This window comes from Hyaena hyaena, unplaced genomic scaffold, assembly GCF_003009895.1.
Source record: "Hyaena hyaena isolate Hyena2069 unplaced genomic scaffold, ASM300989v1 scaffold_374, whole genome shotgun sequence".
Taxonomy (NCBI): Eukaryota; Metazoa; Chordata; class Mammalia; order Carnivora; family Hyaenidae; genus Hyaena; species Hyaena hyaena.
The window spans coordinates 166,209-174,802 of NW_024081007.1; the positions used below are offsets into that span (position 1 = coordinate 166,209).

At 49.2% G+C, this 8,594-nt stretch overlaps 1 pseudogene; it reads right to left on the bottom strand.

The window, feature by feature from the left end:
- Positions 1-7,765: 7,765 nt before the first annotated feature.
- LOC120244222 lies at positions 7,766-7,879 on the bottom strand (annotated as a pseudogene).
- Between the last annotated feature and the right edge of the window lie 715 nt (positions 7,880-8,594).

The following is an 8,594-nucleotide window of genomic DNA, read 5'->3' on the forward strand; positions in this document are numbered from 1 at the left end:
TGCAAATCACCTCTCATTCTACAGGGATGGGGCGAGACTAAGGCCTAGATGGAGTCAGTCATTTGCTCAAGATCTCACAGTTGCAGAGGTGGAAGCCAGGTGATCTGACTCTTCATCGATAGTTTTTCCACTAATAATGATTGTTAAGATCTGCCCTTTATTTTATTTTAAATGTTTATTTATGTTTTGGGAGGGGGCTCAAATGAGGGAGGGGCAGAAAGAAAAGGGGAAAGAGGATCTGAAGCAGGCTCCACACCCTCAGCACAGAGCCCCATGTGCTGTGCTAGAGATCCGAACTAGCAGCTTGTGACCTATGCAGACTTTGGATGCTTCACCAACTGAGCCACCCAGGCGCCCCTAAAATCTGTCATTTAAAGCTCTCATCTGTTAGGGACGCCTGGGTGGCTAAGTTGCTTAAGCATCCAGACTTTTGATCTTGGCACAGGTCATGATCTCACAGTTGGTGAGACTGAGCCCCGCATCAGGCTCTGTGCTGACAACACAGAGCCTGCTTGGGATTCTCTCTATCTCTCCCTCTCCTTCTGCCTCTCTCTCTCTCTCTCAAAATAAATAAATAAAACATTTTTTTTAAAAGAAAGAAATAAAGCTCTCACCTGTTAAATGGAGTTAGGTTTCCCATCCTGAATGAATGAACAACCTTGGTTTTCAGAGATAAGACTTTCATTCTTATTTGTTTCCATGATTTTCCTTCACATTTGGGGGGGACACGGGGGTGATGGGTAAAGGGTAGAAATAAACAGCCCAATTTGAAACATTCACATTTGACTTTTATTGTTGTTTCACTTATAAAAGTTTATTTATATTTATTTTGGGGGAAGGGGAGAGGGAGAGGAAGAATGGGAGGGAGAGAGACTCCCAAGCAGGCTCTGCACTGCCCGCTCAGAGCCCCACATGGGGCTGGAACTCACAAACCATGAGATCATGACCTGAGCTGAAATCAAGAGTAGACTCAACTGACTGAGCCACCCAGGAGGCCTTTGCATTTTATTTTTTTTGGACCAAAGTGTTTCTTTCTTTTTATATTTTTTAATGTTTGTTTGTTTTGAGAGAGAGAGAGAGAACAAGGGAGAGGCAGAGAGAGAGAAGACAGAAGATCTGAAGCTAGCTCTGCAATCAGAGTGCAGAGCCCCATGTAGGGCTCGAAGTCATGAACTCTGAGATCGTGACCCGAGTTGAAGTCAGATGCTTAACCGAATGAGCCACCCAGCCCCTGGTCAAAAGTGTTTCTAAAGCCGGGATTGAGAGAGATGAAGGTAGACCCCAAGAAGCCCCTTCCTTGCTCACAGCCCTGAACGACATACAATCAGTGGGCTAGCACAGGCCCAGCTCAAGGTCACACTGGGATTCCTAATTTTCAGTGTGTTGAATCTTAGTTACCTGCTCTCCCTAGCTTCCTACATAGGACCAGCTCATGGTAGGTGGCAGCTATTTATTAAATGACTAAGCCCACAGATAAGTATTACAGGTTTCATAAATACCGAGTAGAATGTATAAAGAACCTAATATGTGTCCTCACACACAGATAGCAAAACCAGCAGCCACAGGTTAAATCTGATCCGCAAACTTTTGTCTTTAGCCCATATCGTGATTTTTTTTGAAACTGAGCCACATTTAACTCAAAAATACTGGTTCCCTTGAAAAATCAGCAGAATATCTAGCAACACTGCATACTTATTCCAGAATGATGCCACCTGGTCTGAGCTGAGTGGAACTTAGATACCCTTCAATGGAACGCAAGCCCAAGGGTGACTGTGTCCCTACCTGTCATACTGGGTGGCTTGTGCACCTCACCCAGACATCTTCTCTCATGTGTTGCATCCTGGAGGTGTTTACGTCTCAGCCTGGACAGTCATTAAGAGTGGAGATGCGGGTGGAGAACAGTAGGGTATAGCTGAGGGAACTAAGGAAAGATTTCTGGAGTTCTAAGGGCCTGTGGAAGTACAGAGAGGCGGGTGCGGTGACAAGACAAGCTGGAGAGGGGGTGTAAGAATTTTTAAGTGAGTAAAAAAGACTCCAAGGCAAAATGTTCCACAGGAGGAGTTTTATTGCATGCACCCTCGGGCGAGGATCTGTGACTCAAGAGAGGGGAGTCGGGGAAGTCGCGCCCGGGGTTGGGTGGTGAGGGGTTTTATAACCTGTTGGTGGGGGTGGGGAAGTCCAGATAACAGGGGCAGTCTCTTGACTAGAAAGTCCCAGGCGGGAGGTTTCTGTTTCTTGCCTAAGTTTCTGTTTCCCGCCGAAGTCGTAACGGTCACCGATGTATTGGCGGGAAGGTCAGCCATCTTAAGAAGTGGCGGGAAGGTCAGCCATCTCAAGAGGTCTGCCATTCTGTGGCGTCTCTGCCCTACTTCTCAGCCAGCCCAACAGAGGGCAGCTCAGCCTTTGCTAATACTTACATTGGCTCCATGAAGGTGGCCTTTGAGGACAAGGATGGCCTCGCCTCAGCTTCCCTCCTGAGAAAGGAGGTTGTCAGTCGATGCTGACTTCTCAATATGGCACTGGGAGCTACTGGATGAATTGTTTCTCTGTTGAGCTTCTCCCAGGAGAAACGAGGAACGTTAGCGTTCCAAAGAAACCGGAGTCCTGTGATCCACCCTCATGTTTTACATTTGAAGAAACTGAGGCTGAGACAGGGTAAGTGGGTTAATCAAAGTCACACGGCAAGGTTAAGAACCAAGACTAAAACCAACATCTTCTCTCTTTTGCTTATTACCCCACCCAAGAAATTAAGCAAAAGGGGAGGTGAGGGAAAAGGCAGGTGCACAGAGACACAAAAATATGGAACAAATGCTCTGCTTTTATGATAATCAACTCTGAATTCAGAAGGTCTTTTCTTTTAAGAAAGGAATGAGTTTTTATCGCTTATTTTAATGTCCAGGGGCAGGGGAAAGGGGAAGCCCTTCAAATCCCCAAGGAATGTTAGCAAAAAAATTCCATTAAATTCTAGTCTTCAAATCTGCCTGAGTCATAATAACTATAATAAACTCCGGGAGTGTGTGTTTTCTTCTGGTTTCTCTTTTGGTCACTTATGTAAGAGGCCGAGAAGGGGCAGTGAAAAGGAACAGGCAAGTTTAATTTTTTTTAATTTTATTATTTACTTTTGAGAGAAAGAAAGAGAGACAGAGCATGAGCGGGAGAAGGGCAGAAAGAGAGGGAGACACAGAATCTGAAGCAGGCTCCAGGCTCCAAGCTGTCAGCACAGAGCTGGACACGGGGCTCGAACTCAAGAGCCATGAGATCATGACCCGAGTCGAAATCAGATGCTTAACCGACTGAGCCACTCCGTGGATCAGGCGAGTTTTATGTGGATAATACAAAAACGGACACATTGGTTTGTGAGTTCCAGCCCCATGTGGGGCTCTGAGCGAGCAGTGCAGAGCCTGCTTGGGAGTCTCTCTCCCTCCCATTCTTCCTCTCCCTCTCCCCTTCCCCCAAAATAAATATAAATAAACTTTTAAAAGTGAAACAACAATGGGGCGCCTGGGTGGCTTAGTCTGTTAAGCGTCCGACTTTCGCTTAGGTCATGATCTCGCGGTTCGTGGCTTGGAGCCCCGCGTCGGGCTCTGTGCTGACTGCCGGCTCAGAGCCTGGAGCCTGTTTCGGTCTGTGACTCCCTCTCTCTCTGACCCTCCCCTGCTCGTGCTGTCTCTCTCTCTCTCTCCTAGAAATAAATAAAACATAAAAAAAAAAAATTAAAAAATTAAAAGTGAAACAACAATAAAAGTCAAATGTGAATGTTTCAAATTGGGCTGTTTATTTCTACCCTTTACCCATCACCCCCATGTCCCTCCCAAATGTGAAGGAAAATCATGGAAACAAATAAGAATAAAAGTCTTATCTCTGAAAACCAAGGTTGTTCATTCATTCAGGATGGGAAACCTAACTCCATTTAACAGGCGAGAGCTTTATTTCCTACTTTTTAAAAAAATATTTTATTTATTTATTTTGAGAGAGAGAGAGAGAGAGGCAGAAGGAGAGGAAGAGGTAGAGAGAATCCCAAGCAGGCTCTGTGTTGGATATATAATTAAGCACAGCTTCTCTGTGACCAGTTCAGAAACTACAAAGTTCCAGAGCATCTGGATGAGAGGCTGGGAATTGGCTGGAGAGAGGCAGACTATAGAAGGCATTACGCCCCTTCTCATGGAGGAATATGGACATAGGGACTCTCCTTTTGCTGTGAATGCCTTTCCCAACTTCTGACCCTAACCTCCACGACACCCGTCACTGGGCTGAGGCCATTATTCTTCAGGGCTCAACCAAAACACTCCCTTGGCACCCTGCACTTCCCCTTCGGAGCACTCATTGCAGTTGCAGTGAATTATTTGTGTCATTAGTTGCTTCATGCCAGTTGCTTCTAGGCTCCCCTAGAGCACAGCCAGCTCCATTAATGACTGCGATGCCTGTATCTGTCTTGCTCATGACTAATGGTGCCTCGCCTGCAGTAGATTCTCAAGTATTTAGTGACTGATTTAAGCTCTCATCCTTGCCTCTAGCGCCTCACAATCTTATGGAGAATATTCAACATGGCTGCCCCTGGCCTCCCTTCCCTCTCAATTGTACCCTGCACATCCCATCTCCACACTGAGAAGTGTGCTTAAGGAGGCGGGAACAGCAGACTGGGGCTCCATTGGCTTGGGTTTAAATAAGCAATTTAGAAAAACCTCCAAAGGCATCAGCTGCCGTAGAAGAGGTGAGTTTGGAGGCATCCGGGGGCTCAGTGGTTAAGCAACGACTTCAGCTCACATCATGATCTCATGGTGCATGAGTTCAAGCCTTAGGCCGGGCTCTGTGCTGATAGCTCGGAGCCTGGAGCCTGCTTCGGATTCTGTGTCTCCCTCTCTCTCTGCCCTTCCCCCGCTCATGCTCTCTCTCTCTCTCTCAAAAATAAATACTTTAAAAAAAATTTTTTTTAAAAAAGTGAGTCCAGTGTAGGGACCCCCTTCCTGGTGTGGGCATGAGGTAAGCAGGACAGAAATGCCCCAAGAGTGGGGGCGCCTGGGTGGCTTAGTCGGTTAAGCGTCCGACTTTCCGACTTTTGCTTAGGTCATGATCTCGAGGTTTGTGGGTTCGAGCCCCGCGTCGGGCTCTGTGCTGACTGCCAGCTCGGAGCCTGGAGCCTGTTTCAGTCTGTGACTCCATCTCTCTCTGACTCTCCCCTGCTCACGCTGTCTCTCTCTCCCAGAAATAAATAAAAACATTAAAAAAAAAAAAAAAAAAGAAATGCCCCAAGAGTGGACTGAGAAAATAGTGATTTCCGAGATGAGCCCCAAAGTGCCATCCCAAGGACACTTCCTCAGAATTAGATGACTTGGTTTTCTGTTGAACTGTTACTTTCTCTCCTGGGTCACTGCATGAGCTCTTGGCAAGTGGTACGGCTTAAGGGATTTCATCGGAATCACGAATCTCCCTTAAAGATTCTCTTAAGTAAGAGTTAACCATTTGCAAACTGGAGTTCTTTGAGGTCATGGTAGTGGCGACCCGGCCAGAGAGCCCGTATGCAGGCAGCCTGCAGGGCGCACAGTGCCTTTTACCTGCATGTTCTCAGATCTTCACTTATGGGGGGCGGGGGGAGGGGAAGGGTTATCATCCTCCTAGGGTATCTGCTGACTTATCAGCATCCCACCTACACTAGGATGTCTGAGCGGAGGTTGGCAAAGCCCTGGTCATACGGTCTGTGGAACCAGAGCTGGAGTGTGGACAGGTGCTCTCCCGGCCACTTGCCGGGTCCCTCTTGCCCATCACATGAGGTCCAGACTTTCTTCCGAGGGAACGGGTGGATGATGATGTTGGGAACTGGTGCCCTGTCTTCCAGCAGGCCGGGGGACCTGGGCATTAGCGCGTCAGCATGGGGGGCCGGTCTGGCCCCTTCCGGCTGTGCTCCAATAAGAGAGAAACCTCTCCACAGGCCGACGACTTCGTTCATAAGCTCTCTCGGCCTGGCTACCTCCAGTGACCCTCGCGTGTGGTCTCCCTGGTGCAGGGGAGCGTGGGGAGGGCGTTCAGCTGGGTGTATAGCCTTGTGTTCTTTGCACTTCAGGGGTGGGGGCCGGGGTCTGAGCTTGTGCACCCCCTGCCCCGGCGTGGGGGTGGCCTTGGGAAGCCCATCGAGTGTGGAAGGTCACACACTGAGGTGTGGGGCTGGCTGCAGGGCAAGGGGGGAGGAGCCAGGCCTAGTTTGCAAAATCAGCCTCCAGGCCGTTTTCTCCCAAAGCAGAGATGGGGGTGTGGTGGGGGGAGAGGGAGGGACTGCAGTTCCGGCACAAAATAAAAGGGCAACAAGGGAGAAAGCAGATGACGCTGCTTATCTCATTTATTTATTTTTTCTTTCCCGCTTCCGCTTCCGCTTTTTCTCCTCCAACCCACGGCCCCCGGCCTCCCCCAGCCCCTCTCTGGCTAATGAGCTCCCGCCCTGGAGCTCAGGCCTCTCTGCTCTCCAGAAGCTTCGCTGAGGGCGGGAGGGACGACCACGCAGGATTTCCGTGGGGGTCGGCTGCAGCCGGGGCCCCTCACCCCGGGCGTCCCTCCTGTCCTGGCCGGTCTCCCGCAAGAATGCGACTGTCCTTAGCTGTCCTGCCTACACCGACGACTCAGCCGGCGCTTAGTCAGCACCTCCTCACTCTTGGCGCCACACACACCCCACCCCCGGCCCTGGTCTCTGAGCACATGGACCCCCAGATGGTGAATTTTCTAAGGGGGATGGGGATCACTCACAGACCTCCAGTCTGGGGAAGGACTTCCAAAGGCCACCTCGTCTGAGCCTCTGTGGCCTCTGCCCTTGTCAAGCCAGGCCCCACAGGGAAGGGGAGGCAGTGTCCCCGGTGGCCACGGTCACAAAACCTACAATCACCCTCTCCAGAGTTAGCTCTCCACTCAGAAGAGCCCGCACCTCACAGGATGGTCTGCTGTTTGTTTTTTAACTTTTTTATTGACGTGCAAAGGGCTCTGGGAAAAGTACGCCAGTCACAAGCCCCTCAGAGTTTCACAAAATGGAGACACTGAGATCAACACCAGACCTAGAACACAGTATCTCCCACAGGCCTTTATTATGAGCCATCCCCCCCCACACACACACACCCTCTGCCTCCTCCCAGCCCCCCCCACCCCCCCCACCCACCTCTGGCTCCCAACACCACACATCAGTTCGCCTCATGGGCCTTCCTTTGAAGAGGTGCACAGGAAAGATTCTATTTTTTTCTTAATCAACAATATCTGGGAGGCAGGGGCCTTGCTGCGCCCGAGCTGGGTGTTGTATTTTATTTCCAACCATCAAGGTCCCTAAGTCCTTAACGCCACATAAACTGCGAGGAATTTTAGGGAAAGAGCCGTCTCAGTGAGAGACCCAGAAGCGAGCTGAAGGCCAGGCGGGGAGGGACGTGGAACGAGATAAGAGGAAGACGTTATGAGGAGATGGAGGCCCCGGGAGAGAAGCGTCCCAACCTCCCCGGCCGACACCAGCCCATCCTTGCCTCCGCCCACCTTCTTCTCGGTTTCTAGAGACGCTGTTTTCAGCGAAGCCACACCCCCACCTCTCTACCCGGAGCAAGCACTGAAAACAGAAGCGTATGCGATTTTTTATGCTGGTCAAATACACATATAACATAACATTTGTCATTAGCAACACTTAGTACCTTCACGGTATTATGCAGCCATCACCACTGTGTGTCCTGATCGTGTTTGTTACCCCAAAGGGACAGCTTGTGCCCCCTCTCCTCAGAGGGACAGCAGCCACTCTCCTCTCCTCTCCTCAAAACCGTGTTCAGATGCCACCAAGTAGGTGACAATGTGTTGTAACTACATGTGTGCTGCCTCTTCTACCCTTGTCAAAGGGGATGCTAGGCTTCCCTCCTCCAAGCGACATCTACATACATCATTTTAAATTTCCTAGTGGTAGAGCTCTTGGCGATAGAGCATTCAACTCTCCATCTCAAGGCTGTGAGTTCAAGCTCCAAATTGGGCACAGAGATTACTTAGGGATAGATGAATGAATAAATACATAAATAAATTTTCCAGTAGCCACATTAAAAAGAAACAGATGAGGGGCGCCTGGGTGGCTCAGTCAGTTAAGCGTCCGACTTCAGCTCAGGTCGTGATCTCTCAGTCTGTGAGTTCAAGCCCCGCATCAGGCACTGTGCTGACAGCTCAGAGCCTAGAGCCTGCTTTGGATTCTGTATGTGTATCTGTCTCTCTCTGCCCCTCCCCCACTTGTGCTCACTCTCTCTCTTTCTCTCTCTCTCTCAAAAATAAGTAACATTAAAAAAAATATAGGGGTACCTAGATGGTTCATTTGGTTAAACATCCGACTCCACGGCTCAGATCACAATCTCAAGGTTTGTGAGTTCGAGACCTGCATCGGGCTCTGTGCTGACAGCTCAGAGCCTGGAGCCTGCTTCGGATTCTGTGACTCTCTCTCTCTCTCTCTCTCTCTCTCTGCTCCTTCCCCACTTGCACTCTGTCTCTCTCAAAAATAAATAAACATTAAAAAATTTTTTTAATTTATTAAATAAATTTATAAAAAATTTAAAAAAGAAACAGATAAAATGAATTCTAATAATTTACTTACCCCAGTTTATCCA